Source organism: Sapajus apella, unplaced genomic scaffold, assembly GCF_009761245.1.
Source record: "Sapajus apella isolate SASKATOON/1434 unplaced genomic scaffold, GSC_monkey_1.0 scaffold9, whole genome shotgun sequence".
Lineage (NCBI taxonomy): Eukaryota > Metazoa > Chordata > Mammalia > Primates > Cebidae > Sapajus > Sapajus apella.
In genome coordinates this window covers 6,502,728-6,527,299 of record NW_022436949.1, presented here as the reverse complement: position 1 = coordinate 6,527,299, position 24,572 = coordinate 6,502,728, and the positions used below count along the sequence as shown (strand labels likewise).

The 24,572-nt window shown below is 37.0% G+C and overlaps 2 long non-coding RNA genes across 3 annotated transcripts; both read left to right on the top strand.

The window, feature by feature from the left end:
- Nucleotides 1–3,135: 3,135 nt before the first annotated feature.
- LOC116551257 lies at nt 3,136–16,159 on the top strand. Its single transcript, XR_004268807.1, has 2 exons — nt 3,136–3,776; nt 15,429–16,159. It is a non-coding gene; the product is annotated as an uncharacterized LOC116551257 (long non-coding RNA).
- A 906-nt stretch (nt 16,160–17,065) lies between these two features.
- Nucleotides 17,066–24,184, top strand: LOC116551256. Of its 2 annotated transcripts, none has more exons than XR_004268804.1 (3): nt 17,066–17,896; nt 18,334–20,116; nt 23,582–24,184. It is a non-coding gene; the product is annotated as an uncharacterized LOC116551256 (long non-coding RNA). The 2 variants fall into 2 exon arrangements; XR_004268805.1 differs by lacking the exon at nt 23,582–24,184 and having other exon boundaries at nt 18,334–18,484; nt 20,019–20,059.
- Nucleotides 24,185–24,572: the final 388 nt, after the last annotated feature.

Genomic DNA, 24,572 nt, shown 5'->3' with positions numbered 1-24,572 from the left:
CTGATTTTCTCCTCTCTGGCTCTTGGAGGTGGGGGCTCTGTGACTCAGGGTTGTAAAACAGTAGCCAATCAGGTAAAGGATCAGGGATCAATTAATACAGAGGAAGTTTGGAAGAACCCCTCTCATTGGACAAGAATAAGAATGGGGACGGAATAACTCAGGGGTAAAAGCTCTAGCTGCCCCAACCTGGACGGCACCCTCTCTTTGGGTCCCCTTCCATGACAGTGTGGAAGCTGTCTTTTCCCTCTGCCTAATAAATTGCCCAATCACACACTCTTTGAGTCCACGAGTTCTATTTGAGCTGTAACACTCACTGTGCTGCTGAGACCCCTTTCCCCATTCTTCTCAGTTAGGAAGGCCAAGTGCCTAAGTTTGGGCAATAACTACTCTACTTCCCTGATGGTCTAGCGGTTCACATTCCTGCTTTTCAAACCGAGGCAGCCCAGGTTCCACTCCTGGAGTGGGAGCTAGGGAATCCAGCTACAGCTACTCCGGTTACAAAAGGAAATAGGATGCTTTGGCATGCCACAGGTCAATGTGGGGTTCTTTAAGGTGCACTAACTTGTTTGGATGCGTTCATCTACCAGTCACAAAATACCAGGAAAAAATATGTGCACTAAAGAGAAGGGAAAATCATAAGTATAGAAGTCTTTTCCAGGTCAGTTTAGCAGCTCAAGAACTCACTGAGATCCAGGCACCTTCCGGCTTTCTGCTTGTGATCTACAGTGCATCATCACTATGCCTTCCTGGTCAGAAGATGGCTTCAGCAGCTGCCAAGCCTCCATCCTCAGGCTACAATGTGTCAAACATAGGAAGAAAGGTCGGAGGTTGGGATGGGGTGGAGTAGGGGACTGGCAAAGCTTTTGTTCTAGCAGATATCTTTTATCTGGGAAAAAAATGCTTTTGGACGCCCTCCAGTAGACTTCCTCTTGGGTCGGTACTAGCTTCCAGGAAAAAAGAAAATTAAATATATTAAAATTCTAGCATCTTTATTCTCAGAACTTTAGGGCTTTGATATTGAAAAAGAAAGGGCTAGAAACAGTTGTCAGGTGAGGGACAAAGGTTTCTTCAACAACTGCTGCTCTCACTGAATGGATTCTCAGCATTGATTCATAATCAGTTCAGAAACTGCTTGCTTCCATCAGTGGAGTTGAAAACATTCCTCCTTTTATTGTTGCCAAAAAAATAGATCCAAGATCAGGAACATAAAGATTAGAGAGCAACTGTCAGAGCAAACACACCAGAAGTAATCTTGGAGTAACTAATTGGTGACATGATCTTTTGTTTATGTAGTTTCCAGATAAATAACGTCCCTGTCAGAATCATGTTTCCATCTGTTCTGATGATTTCCCACTTACTTGTCAGCTTTTGGGTGACAGCGGTCCTCTCTGACTAATAGCTGCTGCTTCATGGTTAGCCTCTCCTTCTGAGCTATGACTCCCCTCATCACTTTTCAAGTCTCTGCCCGTCCTTTTCTATTTTATTTCCTCCTTGGTATGGTTTGGCTCTGTGTCCCCACCCAAATCTCATGTTGAATTATGATCCCCGAGGTTGGAGGAGGGGCCTGGTGGGAGGATTGGATCATGGGGCAGCACTTCCTTCTTGCTGTTTTTGTGGTAGTGAACGAGTTCTCACAAGATCTGGTTGTTTAAAAGCGTGTAGCACTCCCTCCTTGGCTCTCTCTCCTGCCAGCTATGTGAGGAAGTGCTTGCTTCCCCTTCACCTTCTGCCATGATTGTAAGTTTCCTGAGGCCTCCTCAGAAGCAGAAGCCTGTACAGCCTGCATAACTGTGAGCTGATCAGCCTCTTTTCTTTATAAGTTACCTAGTCTCAGGTAAGACTTTATAGCAGTGTGGAAACAGAATAATACATTCTCTCTGTGGATTAGTCAAAAAGCAGTATTCCAAAAACAGGAACCAGAGGGAATGAGAGAGAAGGAGTAGAAGGGCAAGAAGAGAGTGAAGATTGGTTGTTGCTGGGATTATGGAGCCAGGGGCCAGGGCCTTTATCTTTCTTACTCTCTGGGAGCATGAGACAGCTGAACACCCTGGGGTGAATCAGGAGAAGGCTGGTGTCAACAGGTGAGGTGGGGCTGCCAGATGCCAACATATTAACTGGGACAAAAATAAAAGGGGAAAATAAAGAAGGGGAGAGAGTGCAATTACAGCTACTGATAGCTGAATGAGGTAGGGGGTTACCTGCCTGGAGACAAGCAAGCTTGGTATGTTCCTAGGATTAGGAGAACTGATAAGCATAGGGAAGAAGTGGATGGGGACGGGTGACACATTTAGGTGAGTGTGACAAATAGGGCTTCACTGTAGCTCCCTGGGATATGTGTTTTTCTAACTACTAACTGTGTTTTGGCAGATTTTTAGACAACCCCCCTCCTGACCTTTTCCAACTCACAGGATGGTCACCACCCACCAGGAAATAAGTTGTTAAAAAGACCAGTGCTCTTTAAAAATTGACCTGGACAACGCGCTGTGTAGCACCTGTATTTGACAATTGCCTCAGCAGGCTCTTCATTTACTACCTGAGCACGGTCCCTGTTTCTCTTCCTGGGCAGATTCTGGGGATTTCTTATGGAAGATCATGGAATCAGTTCACTTCAGTTTGGTTGCAAAGCTGGCTCTCCCGTCCTGATATTTGGAATAAATAGCAGAATTTGGGAGCAGAATCTCAGCTCTGTGCACAGTGCCTGATCAAAGAAAAAAATGTTCTGGAATTACAGTGTATGTTTGGTTTTTGAGAGAAACCATATGTGCTGGAATTTATATTATTAAATCATGTTACTGCTTATTATTGCTGATGTTTACCAATCAAAATGAAACTATTTATTTTAATAATCAATACTGCCATAACAGCACAGATGGGCTTAAAACAACCCCTGGATGCTCCCTTCATGAATAGTAGGGTCAAGATTCTGGTCCTAGGTCAATGGCACCTCTTAAACAATATAATATTTGTAGTGATAAATAATATCTTGCTGGATTTTTTTGATTGAAGTTCTGGTTTAAAAATAAATAATAGGATCTTTACTTTCCATGGGTGCTAAGAGAGGTTAGTTTTGGAGCAATATATCTCATTCACCAATAACTTTATAAAATCTCTATACAGTTTCAGACACTTGTAAGAGAAATTAGATGCTGCACTAGATGCTTTAACATCATGATAGGTTTTAATCCTTAATTTCTTTGAATTTCATGATCTTTGACTAAAAGTTGTTAAATAATAACAAATGTAACATTGTCTCATGACATATACTACAATTTGTACAATTGGTATAAACATAAGCCAATGTTTGGTTTTGGGAAGATTTTGTACAAACATAGCCAATGTTTGGTCTGGAAAGCCAATTTGTACAAACATAAACCACTCACACAACTGTTCTCCCATCCCAAAATATTCAGAACCCGAGGGAAGGGAATAAGGCGCAGTAGAAAGAATACAACCTTGAATCACAGAGGGACCCTGTGACAATATGATCTCTGCCTCTGCCACTTTCTTGCTCTGTGAATTGAGAGAGATTATTTCAATTCTCTCAGTGTCACTTTCTTAATCCTTTCCTTATTCAATCTTTTTATTTGCCTTGCTCAGGTGACACAAAAGAAGACCCAGAAGTACCATGGGCAAATCATGGACCAAGAACTGGAATGGATATCTAGTACACTTCCCGAACTAAAGACTGCAGACAGAGAAAGGGAAGACAGGGGTTTAACCAGCAATTCAAAGTGAGGTGATCAGCCTTCCGTTACAGAGTTAACTGTGTGTGAAAGGTAAGGAGACCGTCCTACTGCCCCCTTTGCCTCATTTACACAAATAAGTTTAGTTCACTTCTTTACACTTAAAGGTCTACTTCACCAAGGGGCATTTTGACTTTAAACTAGATGAAGGGATTTCTTATTCCTGATCTCTTTTTCTTGTGCTCTGCCTCTGCCGCTCTTTTGCTTCAGCTCATTTTTTAGTCTGTTCTTTTTTTCCTTTGAAGGTTTCTTAGTAAAAGAGTGTTTGAATTTTAGCTATTTTCTCCTCCAACATGATTCAGTTATATTTTGTCCTCTGTCCAGGAGGCTTTAGACACTGTCTGTAACTGCTGCTGCTCCCGACACAGCTCCACAGCCGCTGCTAACAAAGTCAGGAGACACGGGAGCAGAACTGGCCATCCAAAAGCAGCAGCAGAAGCACGTTTCTGCACCTAGAGTCTTTATTTTTTTATCCAAGATTATGCTAATTGTTCGAATGGTTTAAATTGAAATCAGTAATACTGTGTTTCTCAGTTTGTGAGTGCATGTGTGTGTGTTTCATGTATACTATGTCAGGAAAGTCGGTGGACACTAAGTCATGATGGAATGTGGAAAAAGGGATAGTGACAATGGAAATGGCACTATTTCAAATTGTGTTATGATCCTTGCCTTTCTACATCCTTTGCAAAGGAAGGGAGGGATTTGCTCTCACAGGGCCATTTGTGTCCATCCGTGTGGGAGTGTGTATAAATGTGAGGGTGGCAGAGGCTGGGCGTGAGTATACACTGAAGCAGGGTGCAAAATAGCTCGAGCTCAATGAAGGAAACTTGGGATATTTGTAGTTTAAACTATAAAAAATCAAGAGTCCAGAATCCACCTTCAACTTTGAATATGCTTTTAATACAAAGAAGAAAAAGAAATGCGATCAAATGTCATCTATAGCTCAGATCTCATTTCTAAAAATCACATTTCATAGTTTTTTGTTTTCCTGAATGTATACAATGTATTTGGCTCTTTTTAAGTACTAATGGGTTTTTAAAGAGTTGCTTATATTATCTTTGAAACCCCACTTAGGTGAAGGGTATAATGCAGAAGGAATCTGTTATGCTTTGGGGTTGCTGAAATCAGCAAAGCAAGGTTTTTAAAATGGAGTCTTTATTAAAACAATGAGAACAAAACCTTTGAGGTCCTTTTATATGTCTTGGCCTTTCACTGACTAGCACCCATGTTTTGTGTTCCTGATGCATGGTAACTGTCATGAATAACAGATCTTGGGAGACTCTGTTACAGCCATGGAGAGTAACTAACATTGGGATAGTCCACTCACCATAAACAGCTGTCAAGCCGGGCACAATGTCTGAGACAACTATTTTAGACATTCCACCAGAGGCAACACAGGGCCGTGGTCTTAGAAAGGAAACACACAAAGCAAGCTCTGTGATCACCATGACTTTCTCTACCTGGAGGCAGTTTCCAGATTGCCAAGCAGGAAGGTTGATAGCTTTCCAGATTGCCAAGCAGGGTTTGATAGCCTTGCTGAATTTAGGAGGCAGAGATTGCAGTTCAGGGCTGTTGGGTGGGTTGGAATTTTTAAGGCCAAGGACTACAGAGAAAGGAACAACGCAAAAATAAATCTTCCTAGAAATTGTTTTTAAGGTTTTCATTACCAAGCTGTGAATGCACAGTGAAAGATGCAGTGAGGCTGGCGAGCTGTGAAAGTAAATATGGATTCTAGAGGATGCACATTTCTTTTTTTTTTTTCCCATTTATTTATTTTATTGCATTTTAGGTTTTGGGGTACATGTGAAGAACATGCAAAATTGTTGCATAGGTACACACATGGCAGTGTGATTTGCTGCCTTCCTCCCCATCACCTACAACTGGCATTTCTCCCCTTGCTATCTCTCCCCAGCTCACCACCCCCCACCGTCCCTCCCCTATTTCCCCCCAACTGACCCCAGTGTGTAGTGCTCCCCTCCCTGTGTCCATGTGTTCTCATTGTTCAACACCCGCCTATGAGTGAGAACATGCGGTGTTCGATCTTCTGCTCTTCTGTCAGTTGCCAATCCGAAGGATGCACATTTCTAAAGGGGTGGGATCATGACCAGCTGAAGTTTTGCTAAACACAGTAGACATTCATTTAATTCCTAAAAGTTTAGATGTTGGGAATAGGGCTACTTTAGACTTAGAATAAGGAATACTATAAACTTATTTTAACAATCAAGTGGATACACTATTAGTTTCCTGCCAGAATAACACTCAATTTGCTTTAAATAAATATTTTTAAACAATTCTGACTCTCAAACAACATGGTACCCATAATGTCTAGCATAAAATAAAATATTACAAAGTGGCATAGAAACAAGAAATTGGGGAAATAAAACATAACATAGACAGACACAGAGATAAAAGATATGTTGGAATTAGCAAAGAATTTAAAATAGCAATTTTATTATGTTTAGGAATTATAAAAAGATGAACATGAAAAATATACAATAGAGAAGTAAAATCTTTAAGAAATGGAAATTCTAGAACAGAAAAATGCAATAACTGAAATGAAAAATTGGTAATTTATGCATCATAAATATTAAAAATTTCTACTTATCAAAAACCTAAGTGGAAGAAAATATTTGTGCATATATATATGATTACGGACTTAGGCCAGATTATGTAAAGAACTTTCATAAGTCAATTTCAAAAACCCCAAGCAACACTATTTTTAATAAATGGATGGAAGTCTTGAACAGGTACTTACAAAGGGAGATAAATGTCACATAAAAGCAAGTTTAACATCTCTAGTCATTAGGCTTATGAAAATTGAAACCACAATGAGATATTAGTATATAACGAGGTAAATTTTAAAATGCTGAAAAATGATATTTAGATATTGACATGTATTTATAACAATCAGAAACCTCATAAGTTGGAGGAAGTATGAAATTGATACATCCAATTTGGAAATCCATTTGGAAGTATCTTTTAAAGTTACAATTACATACCCTGTGATTCAGCAATTCCACTCCTAGGTATTTATCCAAATAAAATAAAATAAAAGCATACATTGAAAAAAATACTTGTTCAATAATGTTCATAGAAGTTTCATTTATAATAACCTGAAATTCAAAGCAATTCAAATGTTCATTGATGAGTGAATGCCTAATCAATTTGAATATAGGCAATTAAATACCACTCAACAGTAAAATAAAAGAACTACTGTACAGGTAAATGTGTGAATTACTTTGAAAACCATTATGCTGAATGAGAAAAGTCAATCGCAAAAGTGTTTATTTACACTTTTCAGTATAATTTTTGAGAAAACAAAACTGATCTGTGATAACAGAAATCAGAACAGTGGTTGCCTCCTGTGGAAAGAGGTTTGGTAGGGGAACAGAATGAATGGATAGGAGTTTCTGGGATGATGGAAATGTTCCTTATTATAATAGATTTGTGGGTTACACAAGTGAGTGTATCCACTGCTCAAAACGCATCAAATTGTTACATATAAGGTCTGTGTGCGTTTTATTGTATAGAAATAATACCTCAATTTTAAATTGAGGTACATGTGGCATCATTCAATTCTTTATATTTTCTTTGTGATTTCAGATAAATTTTGCAGTTATCTATTTGTGCCTGTGGTTTGAATCTGTAAGCTAAGTAGGATATTTTAATTTTTGTGAGTTTCTCTTAACAAGATGTCACTATACAAATGATTTGTTTAAAGTCTCGAGTATGTCTGATAGATATACAAACACATTCTACTGGCCCACCTAATTATAAGATAGTAAACAGCTGTCTCACAACATAAATTTAGATGACAATGTATTATAACCCTAGCATAAGCTCAAAGAAAATAGTCTTACACTCTAAAAAATGGTCGGAATCTACTGGGTTGCATTAGAAAATGTGCACTCACATATATAGTCACTCAACAAGGGCACTACAAAATTGTCAAGGGTCACAGTTCTGGCCTTTTCATTTCTGATTACTTTAGCAATTTTTACACATGACTTCTGCTTCAACAAATGCTCCCACCCTTTTCTTGGGTGGGGAGAGGAAGGTACAGTTTTAAAAGACCAATCTGACCTAAGAATTTTGCCAGCAAGGAGAAAAGAGAAAGAAACTAAGAAAGAGACTGTTAACAAAAAATTTTTTAAGTGTACAGTAAAAGGACAACAACAAAAAAAATGAACTGGAAGTACAGGTTGGTGCTGCAAGGCAGGGATGGCTGACACATAACCCCTTCCATGACATGTCCAACTAGACAAATGTGTTTCATTGCTGCACCATTGCTGGGATAGTAGTTTTGCCCGCTCTTTAGTCTCCAAGTGTTTCCATTATAGCACCCCTGCTTTTAGGAGTTAATAGCTAGGCTATAATAATTTGCTTCAGGCTGGCATACCAGGTCTCAGTCAGGGAGCGCATTTACTATAATAGGATATAGTCTATTTCAGGTGTTTTTAGTGTGTGTGTCTGTGTGCGCGCACGTGCTCATATAATCTAAAAATGTTTGCTGTTGAAAAAACTTAAATTTGATAACAGATTGATTTCTAGTCTACCCCAAATACTAGAAAAAAAATCAAGTCACTGAAAAATGTATTTTTGGATAAGAAATGTGTTAATTCACATTCATTTCCATGAGCTTCAGTGCCTAATGGGTGTTTGATAACTGTTCACTGACAAGAGTAAAAACAACAATTCTTTTCATTGCGCATGGCGTTGTCTTCACCAGCCCTTTATAAATGTGCTCTGTAAATGTGATTTACTCTTAAAAAGAATAAGTTAAAATAACTGTAATACTATAAACAATCTTTATCGCATACCTAATATCTCTTTTAATCTCGGGAAATAGAATTTCATGAGTTTCATGGAGTTACTGTTTGTTTTAAGGGATCTACCTATTTTGGATGTCAGCTACTTGTTTACGTATTTTTATAGGCATTTTATTGAGTACTGATTACTTTTGGAACTCAATGATACCCAGAAAATCACATTGTCATCAAACGCTGATCCTGTGTGCGAATGGTTGTGTAACCTCATGGGTAAGCATGTGATGTTCAAAGATAAAACCTTAGACTCATTTTCTCCTTATGGTTTGAAGAAGGGGAATGAAACATAATGGTAAGGGAGGAAGTTCCACTGGAGCTGAATGAGAATCCAAGCTACCTGGCAGTACCTGCTTTATGCATGGAGCTGATTGTACATTATCCTTAAACTTAACAAAAACAGTGCACAGTAGTATACTTTTCTGCACGTGGCAGAAATGGAAACTGAACTTTCAGACAGATAAATGACTTGCACAGGATAAAACATCTAGTAAAGGAATTTTAATTTGTCATCAAAGAAAATAATGAATAATTGTTGAAATAAAAAATTATGATCTTTTTATGCAATCTATATCCAGTGAAATGAATTTGAAAAATAAATTTCTCTGAAAAATTGGGCCATGACACAGGAAACAGATCAAGGCCTATCTTCTGCCTAAGACCCTCTTTATTTTCATTCATCCAAAATCCAGAAAAAGATACATCAGAGACTTTAGGTAGGACCATTTCTCTGGCTCAGGACATGCCGACCCACATGTTGTTAAATGCAGTTGATGCTTTTGGGTTTTCATCTTCTCAGCCCTGTTGCACACAGTTGATTATTCCCTTCCTGAAACCCTTTTTCCCTTGGCTGGAATTGTAACTGGGCTTTTGGGGTGCTGGTGAGGCACAGCTCCTCTGAGACAATGTTGTAGGTTCTTGGTCTCCGCCCTCTCAGGACTCAGAGAGGGGACCACAGCAGGTGCATGGTAATACAACACTAAGCTTTCTTCATTAATGCCTCCTCAGTCTTCTGTTGTTTGTTCATCCACCTCCTTCATATGACTTTCTCAAAACACTCTTATCAATTTCATTGTCCTCACTGATGTCCCCTGCCTCATCTTCCAACATGTGCCATTTCTCCCTCAGAGCCTCATTCATGCTGGACATCTCTCATTTTCTCTACATGCCAAGCTCTTTCTTTAAGGCATTCACGCATTTTTTTTTCCATTAACCTGAAGTTCTTTTCCTTTTCCTCTGCATTGTGTGGAATTTAGCACTGATTATTTATATATAACTGTTTTTGCCATGTCTCTATTCACTGACACTTTTAATTTGCTAAATTTCATTAAATCAATCATTATTTTTACTAATATTAATATACTAGAAAAAGAAATCTAATGTCATTGCAGTATATGAAAAATAAAATCATGATTATTTGCCATTATTAAGAGAAAGTTATTAAAAACAAATACACTCAAATACACTGTGTAATAATAATTCATATCACTTACACTTAACTGCATTTTGGGTATAATGGCCTGGTTCACTTCTCTCTCTCTTTTATTAGTGGTAACTCATAAGAAAACCTTGCTTAGGCATTTATTCCCTAGATGCAGTCATACTACCTATGATATATTTCAATAACATCACATCTTTTTTTCCTCCTCTGTAGAACTTATAAGTGAAATAATCATACGGTAAGTTGTTTGATATCTTTCTCCTTTAGAATGTAAGATTCTTGTATACATATAACAGTCACATGTATTTCCACAGCCTCAGTGACTATTTTTTGTAGGACACCCTTGATATCTATATGGATATTTATTGATGGAATAAAATAATGCATTAATTTTTACATTAAAACCATATTTAGTGGGAGTTATCATGGTTTTATTTCCTACCATATGCCAAGAACTGAGGCTGCAAATATATACAAGACATTGTGTTCAAGTTGCCTATACCTAGAGTGCAGGGATTGGCTATAGATCAACAGTTACAGTATAACATCATGAGCACTATAATTGAGGCAAGAAAAGTGTTCTGTGGTGGCGAGAAGCAAGACTAAACTTGCTTGGGCAGTAAGGAAGCACCTCATATAGTAACCTCTGAGCTGTGTCTTAAAGCTGAGAAGTGTCCTGGGAACAGATGCAGTGAAAGAGGATTCTAGGCAAGCCAGTGGAGGAACCTGGAGGCGGCTGAGGAGTTTTATGCTGTTGAATTAGAGTACACATGGAGCGAAGTAGCAAGAAATACATTTGCCAAAGTTAGCTGGCGTATCCCAAGCTATCAAATATAGACTGGAGTCTACTGGAAACAATGAAACATTCAAATATTTAAGCAGGGGATGACATAATTAGATTTATTTTTTGGACAGTAACCTGGCATTGAGAAGGCTGAAGTGAGTGGGAAGAGGCTGGAAGCATGAGATAAAGATGGTGCGGGCTCTGGTGTGGGCTGTGAGTGGGGACCTACTGTCCTTCTTGTATTTTAACTTTGTGTTCTCCTCCCTTTGTGTGAAAATGGGATTCTCTTTTTTAGGGCTACATCCATTATCCAAAGTATCTATCAGAAAGGAAGAACAGGTTGACTTATCAGGAGGTATTTTCAAGGGAAGAAAGAAAGTCCTTTCTGATGACTTTAGGAAGAGCTGCAGCTCATAATTTATTGCCCATTTCCTCTCCAGGTCCTTTTGAAATGTATCTATAATCTTCAATTGGAACTTCGAAAAAGCTTCATGTCCCATTTTATATACTCCATTTATTTAAATGTATTATCTGTATTTTACCCTTAAAAGGAGAGAAGATTAGATGGTAGGTCTTATAATTTGTCATTTTCTGAGCAACAATGTAGAGTTGCCAAATTTGAAATGTGTTGTATCACACTGGATACTCTGAAAAGTGGTTAGGTGTAATATTATCAAAATGAAAGCGCTCATGTTATGGACTGAATTGCGTGCCATCATATTGCATGTTACAGTCCTAAACCATAATGTGATTATTTTTGTAGATAGGACTTTTAAAGAGGTAATTAAGCTTAAGTGAATTCCAAGGATGAGGCTCTAATCCAATCTGACATCTTCATAAGAAATGAAGGAGACACCAGGGAGCAATGCACACAGAAGTAATGTGATGTGAGGACACGGCAAGAGGCTGGCCCATCTGCAAGCCAAAAAGAGAGGTCTCAGGAGAAGTCAAACCTGCCGACACTTTGTTCATGGACTTCCAGCCTCTAAAAGAATGAGAAAATAAATTTCTATTGTTTGAACCACCCAGTCTGTGATATTTTGTTATGGTGGCCCTAGCAAACTAATACTGTTTGTTTATGGCTTTTCAATAAAACAGTCAAACAAAACACAAAAGAATAAATATTGAGAGAGAGTGCACATGACATGGCAGGTGGAGTGATGGGGAGGGCCAAAGTGATACACATTCACCAATCCAAATGACACTAATTAGGAAATTATGAAACTGAATGGAAGAAAACAGAGACAAAGTGCCCATCATTTTATTGAGATGGATTGCATAGTTGACCATTATTCTTCTTTACTAAAACAAGACTTTCTTCAAGACAATTGTTACCTAGTTTGAAATATCTCTTTACAGCATTAATTGAAAATATGAACATATTTCTTAAGGTATATTTTATCATTTAGAATGCCTATCAGTAAAGTAAAAACGGCTCATTTTCATTTCTCATTAAGTTCCCTTCTCAAATGTTCAAAAATTATAGCTAATAACAACCTCCCAACCTCCAACAAAAAACAATTTCATAAAAGAATAAGATTTTATTGTTCTGTATGGCCTTCTGCAGTGAGAGAATAATTCTTTTCTTTCTTTTAATTGTTAATGCGAATTATAACAGACTTCCAGAAAAGTGCATAAGTATAATTGTACAATTTCACAAGGTATTATAAAGTGAACACCGTGAAATCAGATCAAGAAATATAACATTCCCCTCACTCCAGAAGTAACTCCTGAACACCTTCCTGGTCACAATTTCCTTCTTCCCTTCATGGGAATAGTATTATCCAGACTTATACAGTAATTCCTTCCTTGTTTTTCTTTACAATTTTGCTGCCTAATATGCAATCTTAAATAGCATGGTTTGGTTCAGCCGGTTCTTGAGTTTTTATCAAATGAATTATGCTTGTAAGATGTATTTCCATTGTTGGTGTAGCTGTAGGTTGTGCATTTTCATTACTGTATAGTATTCCATCTAGTAAATAAACCTCAGTTTACTTGTTCATCTTATTATTGATGGCCATTTAATTTATTTTTAGTATAAAGCCAAATGGAACAATGTTGTTATAAGCAATCTTTTGTAGGTATCCAGGTGCACATATCTGAGTTTTCTAGGGTATAAGCCTAGAATTTGAATTTCTGGGTCAATTTCCAGCTTTTCTAGAATCCAAAAGTGTTTCTGAAAGTGATTGTTCTAATCTCCAATCCCAACAGCATGTATGAGAAACCCATCCCTTCACTTCTTTGCCAATGTTATTGTTAGTTTTTTCCCCAAATTTGGTATGTGATAGTTTCTCATTGTTTTATTTACATTTTCCTGCTTACAAATAAGTTCAAGCACTTTTTCACGTTTGTTGTCCATTTGCATTTTATCTTTTTTGAAGAATCTGGTGGTGTCATTGGCCCATTTTTCTATTGAGTTTTCAGGCTTTTTATTGTCAATTATGGAAGTTTTAATATATTTTGCATATAAGTTCATTGTTGATTTTCGGTGTTGGCTCTCACTGGGTCATTATTGCAGAAATTGGAAATATGTACAAAAGAGGGATGAGTAGTATAATGTATCCAGCTTTAAATTATAAACCCCTGGCCTATCTTGTTTAATTTATACCCCACCCAATTTTTTGAATTCCAGATTAAGGTAATTTTGACATTATATAGTTTCACGTATACATGTTTCAGTACATATCTCTATAATATAACGTCTCTTAAAATATAATAACAAAATCATTTTCACACTTAAATAATTTGAGAATCCAAATTTCTTAATTTTAATATGTTTCAATGTATGAATCTTTGTTTTTCAATGGTCATCACTGCTCTGTCTTGATTAATAAAATTTTTCATAAATATCTGTATATAAATGCTATTATTTATGGCATTTATTTACTATTTTTATGCTATATTTTTAATTTTTAATTTTTATGAGTATGTAGTAGATATATGTATATATCGGGTACCTGAGAAATTTTAATACAGGTATACAATGTGTAATGATCACATCAAGGTAAATGGGGTATCTATAACCTCAAGCATTTATCATTTCTTTGTGTTACAAATATTTTAATTATATTATTTTTAAAATGTACAATAAATTTTTGTTGACTGTAGTCACCCTGTTGTGCTATGACATACTAGGTCTGATTTATTCTTTCTAACCATATTTTGTACCCATTAACCATCCCCACTTTCCCTCCCCTCCCCACTACCATTCCTGCCTGTGGTAACCATCATTCTACTTTCTGTCTCCTTGAGTTCAATTGTTTGCATATTTAGCTCCCACAAATAAGTGAGAACATGCAAAGTTTGGTTTTCTGTGCCTGGGTTATTTCACTTAACATAAACATCCTCCAGCTCCATCCACATTGTTGCAAATGACAGGATCTCATCCTTTTTATGGCTGAATAGTACTCCATTGTGCATATGTACCACATTTTCTTTATCCATTTGTCTGTTGTAGGATAGTTAGGTTGTTTCCAAGTCTTGGCTATTGTGAATAGTTCTGCAACAAACATGGCTGTGCACATATTTCTTTGATATACTGATTTTCTTTCTTTTGAGTGTATAGCTAGGTGTGAGATTGCTGGATCATATGGTAGTTCTTTTTCTTTTCTTTTTCTTTTTTTTTTTTAGACGTGTTTCACTCTGTCACCCATGCTATATAGTTCAGTGGCACAATCTCAGCGTACTGCAACTCCGCCTCTCAGGTTCAAGCAATTCTCATGCCTCAGCCTCCTAAGTAGCTGGGATTACAGGTGTGCACTACAATGCCTGGCTAATTTTTATTTTTTTGCATTTTTAGTAGAGATGGAGTTTCACCACATTTGCCAAGCTGGTCTCAAACTCCTCAACTCTAATAATCTGCCCGCCTCAGCCTCCCAAAGTGTTGGGATTACAGGTGTGAACCACCGTGCCTGGCCCTGGTAGTTCTATTTTAGTTTTGTTAGGAACCTCCATACTTTTCTCCAGAAACTGTACTAATTTACATTCCCAACAGTGCATGAGGGTTCCTTTTTCTCCATATCCTTGTCAGCATTCGTTATTGTCTAAAAGTCATTTTAAGTGGGATGAGTTGATATCTCATTGCAGTCTTGATTTGCATTTCTCTGAGGATCATTGATATTGAGCACATTTTCACATGCCTGTTTGCCATATATATGTCTTCCTTTGAGAAATTTCTATTCAGATCCTTTGTCCATTTTTTAATTGGATTATTAGATTTTTTTTTTCCTTTTGAGTTCCTTCTGTATTGTGGTTATTAATTTCTTAGGTTGTCTCTTCACTGTTGATTTTTTTCTTTGGCTGTGTGGAAGCTTTTTAATTTGATGTGATCCCATTTGTCCATTTTTGCTTTGGTTGCCTGTGCTTTTGGGGTATTACTCAAGAATTCTTTGCTAAGCTGATGTTCTGGGAGTTTTCCCAATGAAGTGGTGACTTAAAAAATATATTTTCTAAGTGTTTGATACTGGCATATAAATATAACTGATTTTTTTCTGCAACCTTGCTACAGAATACTTCTGATTAATCTGTAGTTTCTGTTATATTTTCTACAAATGAAATTATGTTAACTGAGAATAATGACAACCTTAATTTTCCTTTCCTAATCATTATACTTTTCATTTCTCTTTCTTGCCTTTCAGTGCTATCAAGGCCCTTCAGTGCAAGATTGAAGTGAAGTGATGATATTTGACATTCTTGACTTCAAAGGAATGCTTTGAATATCTTACCATTAGATAAGATTGTTTGCAGTGGATTTTTAAAAAAAATTTTATTAGCCTTTATCAGATTGAGGAAGCTCCATTCTAGTTCTAGTTTGTCATGAGTTTTTATTTTTAATTTTTATCATGAATGGATTTTAAAACTCAGATGCTTTCTATGCATCAATGAGGTGATGTCTATTTTTATTTTGTTCTCAATGTGACAAATTGCATTGCCTTTCTAATGTTAAACTAACCCAAATTTCTGGTATAAACCAATGTGTTTATGATGAAGTCTCCTTTTTACCAATTGCTGGGTTTACATTTTTAAGAATTTTTGGATTTATGTTCATAATGAGATTGGACTGTACGTTTCCCTTGTCATATTCTCTTTATTGGTTTTTGGTATCAAGAAAATCCAGTCTGATACCATGTATTAGAGTTTATCTTATTTTGTTGTTCTCTGGAAATATGTAGGATTGATATTAATTTTTCCCTAAGTCTGCTAGTAAAGATATTTGAATCTAAACATTTTGGAGGAAGTTTTATATGGCTGTTTCAGTTTCTTTACGTTTGTCTCAGTATTTTCTTTTGTCAAATTTATGAGTTTTCTAGAAATTTTCTAGACAGTTTCTTCCGAATTTCTCAATTTATTGAAATAAAGTTATTACATAGTTATTATCTTTGTAATATCTATAGAATCTCCTCTATTTTATTCCTAATTCTATAGATATTACAGGAATAAGATCTCCTCTATTTTTATTCCTCTATTATCTATAGAATCTCCTCATTTTATTCCTGATATTATTCTCTTGATTACATATATATATATATTTAAATGTTGTTAGTCTCCCAATTTTTGGCTTTGTCTTCTATCATATTTAATCATTTATTTCATCAATGTTTACTCTTTTTCTTTAATGCTTTTTTCTTTATACTTCATTTTTTGCTGTCCTTTATGTAATTTCTGAAGACAAATTCTTAAATAATGACTTAAGCCATTTTTTCTTTTGAATGTGTGCTTCTAAGTCTATACATTTTACATGCTGTACTTTTCAAATTGTAACGTAGTGTTTTCATTAACATTCAGTTTAGTATACTTTCTTTTTTCTCTCATGATTTCCCTTTGATATGTGTTTTTATAATGTCTAAACACAGTAATTTTCTAGGTATATTTTGAATATTAATAGTTGTCAAAAATATATACCTTTTATATTTACTTGTACTTACTTTATGGCATAGAATATTGTCCAATATTTATTATTTTGCATTTGTGTGCTATAATATTTGTTAATTTTTTTCCTCTGTATTTTTCTTGAATTTATAAATGCAAACTGCCACTGACTGTACCTTTGAGTTTTTCTCACAATTTTATTCTTTTATAAAATTATGCATTTTGAGGTCATGTAATTGACTGCATATATATTTTAATTTGTTAAACTTTCTTGGTGATTCTTTTATCATTAATTTATATTTAATATGGTAACTGATATTTTTGTAATAAATTCTAATTCACTATCTTTTTAATTCTTAAATTTATTGTTTTATACAGTTGATACTTATTTAGAGCTGCCTACTAATTTTCCACTTTACCCTTTATTTCTTCTTTCATCTCAGCCTGCTTTTGTGGCAGCAATTTTGTCTGGCCTGAATAAAATACCTTATTCACCTTTAGGGAGAAATGTAATATTCTAGTTTTGCATAGATTAATCTGGAGGTGTCTGTGAAATGTTTAAGTCAAGAAATCAATTAGTATTTGGATGTAAAAGTCTGGATCTCAGTGAAGCCCTGGAATGAACATAAAAATTTAGGTATCATTGGCTTAGATGTTTTTAAAGCTCTGAAAAATGGATGAGATCCCCTCAGCTGAAAGTATGGCAGGAGAATATAAAGAGCTATGACTGTGTCCTGAAGAATTTCAAGATCTAAATGTTGGATGCAGGAGGCAGATAGCCCAGGGAGAGAGAGGAAATTCATGGTGTTACAGAAGACAAAGAATCCAAAACTTCCACAAGGAAGGGCAAAATTTTTCCCAGGTAGGAGAAGCGTTTTCCAACTTCGTTTTACAAATGGGAAGACAGAGCCACTGATTTCTTGACCAGCTTAGCCTTAAATCACATAACAAAGTTTACTATGATCTTCAGATTGGTTAAACCTGTGTTCAGATGATTTGGCTACTGGCCTTGCTGAGGATATTTAAGTCATTAAGACATTTTGAAGGCCAAAAGATGATGACTTTTGGATTTCACTTCAGGATAAAGTAAGCCATGATAGATTGAACTAAATAATAAAATACTAATCAAAAGTCTATTCTGAAACTGCTTGAAAAAATAACAAGCTTTACTTTCAGTTTTTCTCTGTTGAAGTCAGCAGGAACATCACTTTGGATTACATGATGCTACAAAGAAAAGGTAAATTTTTTTCAGATTTGTCCATGGTCTTGTTGATTACAGTTGAATCAACTTTGGTGATCGTTATCTTTAAATTATATTGTCAGGAATATCCCAGATATTTTCTGAAGTACAAACTGCTTGAAGGCTGATTGTGGTTAAGTAATGAACATCTTCTATTAGGCTTTTATGAAACCTCACCACTGATTAAGAATGCCAGTGCTTGGCGGAAAAAATGTCTGTTGTCGGTCAGAGCTTTAATTAAAAACTATACTTTGTTTTCAATCCAATTTTGGAAAGAATACAGGAGAAAAAGCAAGATGTAAATTTTACAATGCCTTGGCAATGTATCCAATTCTCAGCCGAACAAAGAAGCTTATAAGCAGAAAATCTTGTAGGAATAAAGCATGTAAAATAAATAAAAAGCTTCCAGTGCTTAATTCCAATCTTCTCCACAGCAACTGGAGCTGCTGATAAGACACCTACTCGGAGTAATGATGCATAATGTGAAAATGCAATAACCCAGACCTCATAAGTACGGACGAATGCCATCTTTTTAAAGGAAATGGTTGCAAATGTGAAGTGCAATGTGCTGAGCCATTTTCAAAGGTATTTTCATAAACATGGCAAAATGCCAAGGCTTGGTTTTTCCCAACCTGATAGGAAGAGCAAGGAATGTAACTATTATAGGGGCATCCGGTATTTGTCCGTGCTGTATCATATAAATGTTTACGTTCTGTCGATTCATTATTAGTGGCAGTTTTAATGGGAATATAAATATTATAAAGTATGTTTACTACAGATAAATCATAGGAGTGCTGAAGTCATTTGCAGTACTAAACCTCATTTTGGATAATTACAGTGCCCCTGAAGAATGCGTTTATGTATTACAAAAAAGGGGATTGTTAAGAAGAAAACTGTTTTGGGTTGGTGACATTCTGAAAAGAGTAGAGGCTGATCCAGTTTGGGGATAGCTTAGAAATGTGTGAGAACATTAATGAGAAAAGATTTTATGAAATGGAAAAATGGAAAGCCCCAGTACTTTCAGTTGCTGGGCTAACCTTATTCAGTCAAATTTCATGCAGATGACTTACTGTAACTACAGAAATAAGAAATGATTAGTTAAGATTATGCTGGCAGTAAAGATACTAATATTTTATTGCACATTGAGTTGTAGTTTACATTTTATGCAGAAGTAAATTAGACTGCAACGTTGTTTATCCTTGTTTTATGGAGGGCTATTTTCATCACGGTATTAACGGTTATTATTGGTTTACCTCCTCCCGCTTCCTATTTTATTAGAATAAGGTGATTTTTAGTTTCCTTATTTTCCCTGATAACCATAAGACACAGTAAAGTTTAAACACAGTGAGTTAACAAGGAGAATTAAACAATTGTGTCCTAATCTTTGGAAGGTCATATTATAATGAGATTAAAATCTCTCCCCTTCAGGTACTGTTCATTTGTAAACAAGTCTGGCTTGGTCTCTTATAAATGTTCCACTGATTGGATTAATTTCCTATGAAATATAAATTCCTTTTCCTTTCTGACAAGCTAGTCAGAGTCTGCCAGTTTGGTGATTGTTCAAGAAAAATGCAGCACGGAAAACAACAAATGCTGCAGCAAAGTGAAATGAGCATAAAATGAGATTTAGCTGAGATTGAGGTATCTATATTGTCATTCAAAAAGGAATTCAACAGCCATTACATGAGTTCTGTGTTTAGGCTGAGAAGTTGAGTAGCAGCTGAATGGAGAGAACAGGGCTTTTCACCCCTGGCTGCTCTTCCCATAACTGTCTGCCCTCTGCCCCAGCGGATGCCATGCTTTCCGGACCCCACACATGACAGCATCCACACGTGGGCGCTGGTGCAAGCAGACCCCAGTCCTTAACAAAGAGTGCTACTTGAATAAATTTGTTATTTATGTTACCTGCCTCAAAGTGTTAGTCTTCTCTTAACATCAGTCTTTCCTCAGGGAAAAATTTAATCAGTTTTACTGGGCAAAAATATCCACATCCTTGACTAGTAATATTATTTCCTGGATTTCTGACTTTGGCTGAAATTTGAGGAACCTAGTCTAATTCAGATGTGATAACAGATTTTTTTATTTTATTTTTAAGACAAGGTTTTTTTCTGTTACCCAGGCTAGAGTGAAGGTGTGAGATGATAGCTCACCGAAGCCTCTAACTTCTGGGCTCAAGTGATCCTTCCTCTTCGGCCTCCTAAAGTGCTGGGATTACAAGTATGTGCTTGCACTTCTGACTTTATTCAAATTTGGTTTACTTAAGCTGGCTTCAAAGCTCTTGGTGGTATCTGATGCACAGATTGCATTTCATAACTCATCTCCTACCATTCTTTCTTTAAAGAGTGAATATCAATAATGCTAATTTTCTGAAGTAAAGAGACGCTAGGTCTTAGCCTTTTCACACCTATTCCAATTTTCTTCACATCTAAATATGATACCCTTTTTCTTTAAAGTGGTTTCATATGTGTCGATATGGGGTAGTTAAATGTTGAGAACTGAACTTTCATGTTTCATTAGCATGTAGATGAATGCCACCAAACATGAATGGAAAAATAGTTCCTTATAAGCAAATTAGGTTTTTTCACTGGTTATCATTAGAAATTGGATTTACATTTTTTAGAAAAATAAAAAGAAATTGAGACTGCATTGAAAATTTTGGACAGAGTTAGAGAATTATAATATTATATACTGAATATTAAAATACAATAACATCATTTGAACTTTTGGAAGCTTCTTCTACTTTGTGATAGGGAAATGCTGGGAAGGGAAGGTCTGGTCCCTTTAAACAATACAGAAGTGGGAGAAGGAAGTGCTGGGTAGAGAATGGTGTGGTTCCCAACAGAATGGGAAAAAATTTTTGCAAACTACCCATCTGACAAAGGGATAATATCCTGAATCTACAAATAGCTAGAACAGATTTACAAGAAAAAAATAAAAACCCATTTAAAAGTGGGCAAAGGACATGAACAGGCATTTTTAAAAATAAGACATATATGAGGCCAATAAACATATGAAAAAATGCTCATAACCACTGGCCGTTAGAGAAATGCAAACCAAAACCACATTGAGATACCGTCTCACACCAGTTAGAATGTCGATCATTAAAAAATCTGGAGACAACAGATACTAGAGAGGATGTGGAGAAATAGGAGCACTTACACTGTTGGTGGGAGTGTAAATTTGTTCAACATTGAGGAAGACAGTGTGGTGATTCCTCGAGGACCTAGAAATAGAAATTCCATTTGACCCAGCAATCCCATTACTGGGTATATATCCAACAGATTATAAATCATTCTATTATAAAGACACATGCATATGTATGTTCATTGCCGCACTGTTTACAATAGCAAAGACCTGGAACCAACCCAAATGCCCATCAATGATAGACTGGACAAGGGAAATGTGGCACATATACACCATGGAATACTATGCAGTGATAAAAATGGATGAGTTCATGTCCTTTGTAGGAACATGGATGAATCTGGAAACCATAATTCTCAGCAAACTGACATTAGAACAGAAAATCAAACACTGCATGTTTTCCCTCATAGGCAGGTGTTGAACAATGAGAACTCATGGACACAGGGAGGGGAGCATGACACACTGGGGTTGTGGGGTGCCTAGGGGAGGGACAGCAGTGGGTAGGGAGGTTGGGGATGGATAACATGGGGAGAAATGCCAGATATAGGTGATGGGGGGATGGAGGCAGCAAACCTGTACCTATGCAACAATCCTTTATGTTCTGCACATGTACCCCGAACCTAAAGTGCAATTATATATATGAGAATGGTGTGATCCTGGCTAGGGCTCCACCCCTGGGCCTATGCCCATGGACCTAGGTGAGTACAGGCATTTTTGATTTCCTGCCCAAATACTGCATTTCCCAAGACCACCCTGGCCTGCCACACTCCCATCCTGTGCCTATAAAAACCCGAGACCCCAGGCGGCAGATACACAAATGGCTGGACATTGAGAGGCGCACATCAGTGGAGGAACACACAGGCAGCTGGCCGTTGAGAGGGATGCACTGGCCGTTGAGAGGAATGCACTGGTGTAGGAGCAAAGGGCGCTCTGGCAGGCCATCAAAGAGCAGAACAATGGGGTGGGGGGTGTTCAGAGAAGAGTTGGGCCACCGAGTGGCCTGACTCCAGGGGAAAACATCCCTCTTCTGGCTCCCCCATCTGCTAAGAGCTACTTTCATTCAATTTGCCATCATTCTCCAAGCCCACACGTGATCCCATAGTTGGGGTGTATCGAGGCAAGAATCTCTGGATACAGAATCTCTGTCTTTTCGATAAGGCAGGGGTCTAATTGAGCTGACTAACACAAGCCGCCTAGGGACAGCTAAACTAAAAGAGCATCCTGTATTACACTGCCACTGGGGTTTCAGGAGCTGTAAACATTCACTCTTACACACTGCCGTGGGGTTGGAACCCAGAGCCTTCCTGTCTGCATGCTCCCTAGAGATCTGAGCAGCAAGGCACTGAAGAAGTGAGCCACACCCCCATTGCACCCCCTGCGAGGGAGACAAGGGAATCTTTCCTGTTTCCTATGCAATATATATTTTTTACTTTAGTACTTTCCCTAGTCTAGAAATCTATTCTCCACTGTAAATAAATCTAAATCCAGAGAAATTTTTTTTTGTTGCCACAGTATAAATCTAATGTATGCATGTGACATCTAGGATAATTTTTTTTCATTCTTTCCACACTCGACTGCTTCACTGTTGTGCTCATTATGAATTATTACCTAGTTAAATTTGGAGAAGTCTATACATCAGCAATCAACATTTCAGGTTAAATCTCTGGTTAACTGGTAGCAGTTCCCCTGGTAGCAGAAGACCCATATCAAAACCCCCACAATATTTCAGCCTCCAAAATAAATCAATGAATCCAACATAAGATCCAAGGATACAGCGTTGAACAGACTCGTTACTATTACTTGTTGGCTGTAATTTGGACAAGTTATTTTACCTCTTTGAAGATCAATGTCGCCATCTATAAAATGGCTATATTAATACTTACCTTGCAATAATTATGAGAATGAATGAGATGTAAAACTCCCAGCACAGACTCTGGAACATGGAAGGTGCTTAGTTTCATATATATATAAGCATATATATATGCTTCTTATTAACAGTCATATAACGTGAATATGTGTGTGTTTGTGTGTGTGTGTGTATGCTTATTAACAGTCATGATTGACTTGCACACTGTATCTCCTGCTTCTATTCTTCTCCACATAAACTTTATATTGCATGACTTCTCCTTCACCCTGACACAGAAGTACTCACCTTACATTTGACTTTTCTGGGTCCCCCACTCATGGGAATGCGTATTAAACTTTACTGGCACTGAAGCTGGTCTCAGTATCTGCTAAGTTAGGAGGGGTTCAATCTTTAAGTGGCTTCCCTGGCATCACATTTCCAGTGTAATAACACCTCTATCATACACCATTTTCCCCTATCACTACTACATGAAACCTGGATACTTTGTATTCCAGAGGGCTCCAGGGGTGTTGAAGCATGAGTGCATGGAGAAGGAATAACATCATGAAGAGTCTAGAGTGTACCATGAAGCTAACACCCATTATTTTATTTAATCTTCATAGTATTTCTGAGTGAGATATTATGTTGTCCATTATAATTCAAATAATATAAATATTTTGTCTAGGTTTATGCAGCTAATACGTGTCAGAGCTGGAAGGAGGATGCAGATCCTTTTGATTTCAAGTTCAAGAACACCATTGATGTTGGTCTCAGGGAGCTGTATCTTCAAAACCAATAGATATATCTTAGAGGGGAATGAGCTGAAAAGATAATTCTAGCTATAAAGATGCTAAATCAGCTGTGTACCTCCTGGCTCTGCTTCTGCCTACTCCTTAATTCCCACTGGGTTTGTTGCCTGATTTATCCCATAGATTCTATGATTCCACATTGAATTGATCTTCAGCATCTGGCCCTGGCTGTGCTTCTGGTTCTTTTTTTCTTCAAGGATCAGGTTTTTCATCTTGTCCATCATCTTCTGGACCTCAAATACCTGCCAAAGACCAGATTTTGCCTTAGTTTAGTGACTTGAACTCTACTGATGATATGAAGCAACCCTGCTCTACCTGGTAGAGAAGGAAAATGTAAGACCTATGGACCTTACTTTAAGATGAACTTTTAAAAACAAATATACATATTCCCAGGAAGTTCCAAAACTTGTCTTTTATATGTTAAAATGTGTTTACACTAATATAAAATGTAACTTTCTTTTTATTATTACAAATAAACCAACTAATGCCAATTAATTGAGCAGTGTTTCTTAAACAGTATTTTTAAATTAACTGTGATTAGTTTACTTGGATCAGGCTTTCACCTGATTCTTGGCTTTTGTTTATGTATCCACATCTTCAAGGTTAAGTAATTTACATTGTCATTATGTTCTATGGTTAAAATTTGCATAGCATGAGTGTTACTTTTCATTTCCAGGTCAACTCGTCTCCCAAGTCTGGTGTAGTCTCAGGAATTACTCCCTAGAGTGAAAATGTAAAGAGGAAACCTTGAGGGAGGATCCAAGATGGCCGAATAGGAAAAGCTCCAGAGTGCAGTTACCAGCAAAACAAGGCAGAGGGTGAGTGCTCACTGCATTTCCAAACAAATTTTCACTGCCCAGAGACCAGGAGATTCCCA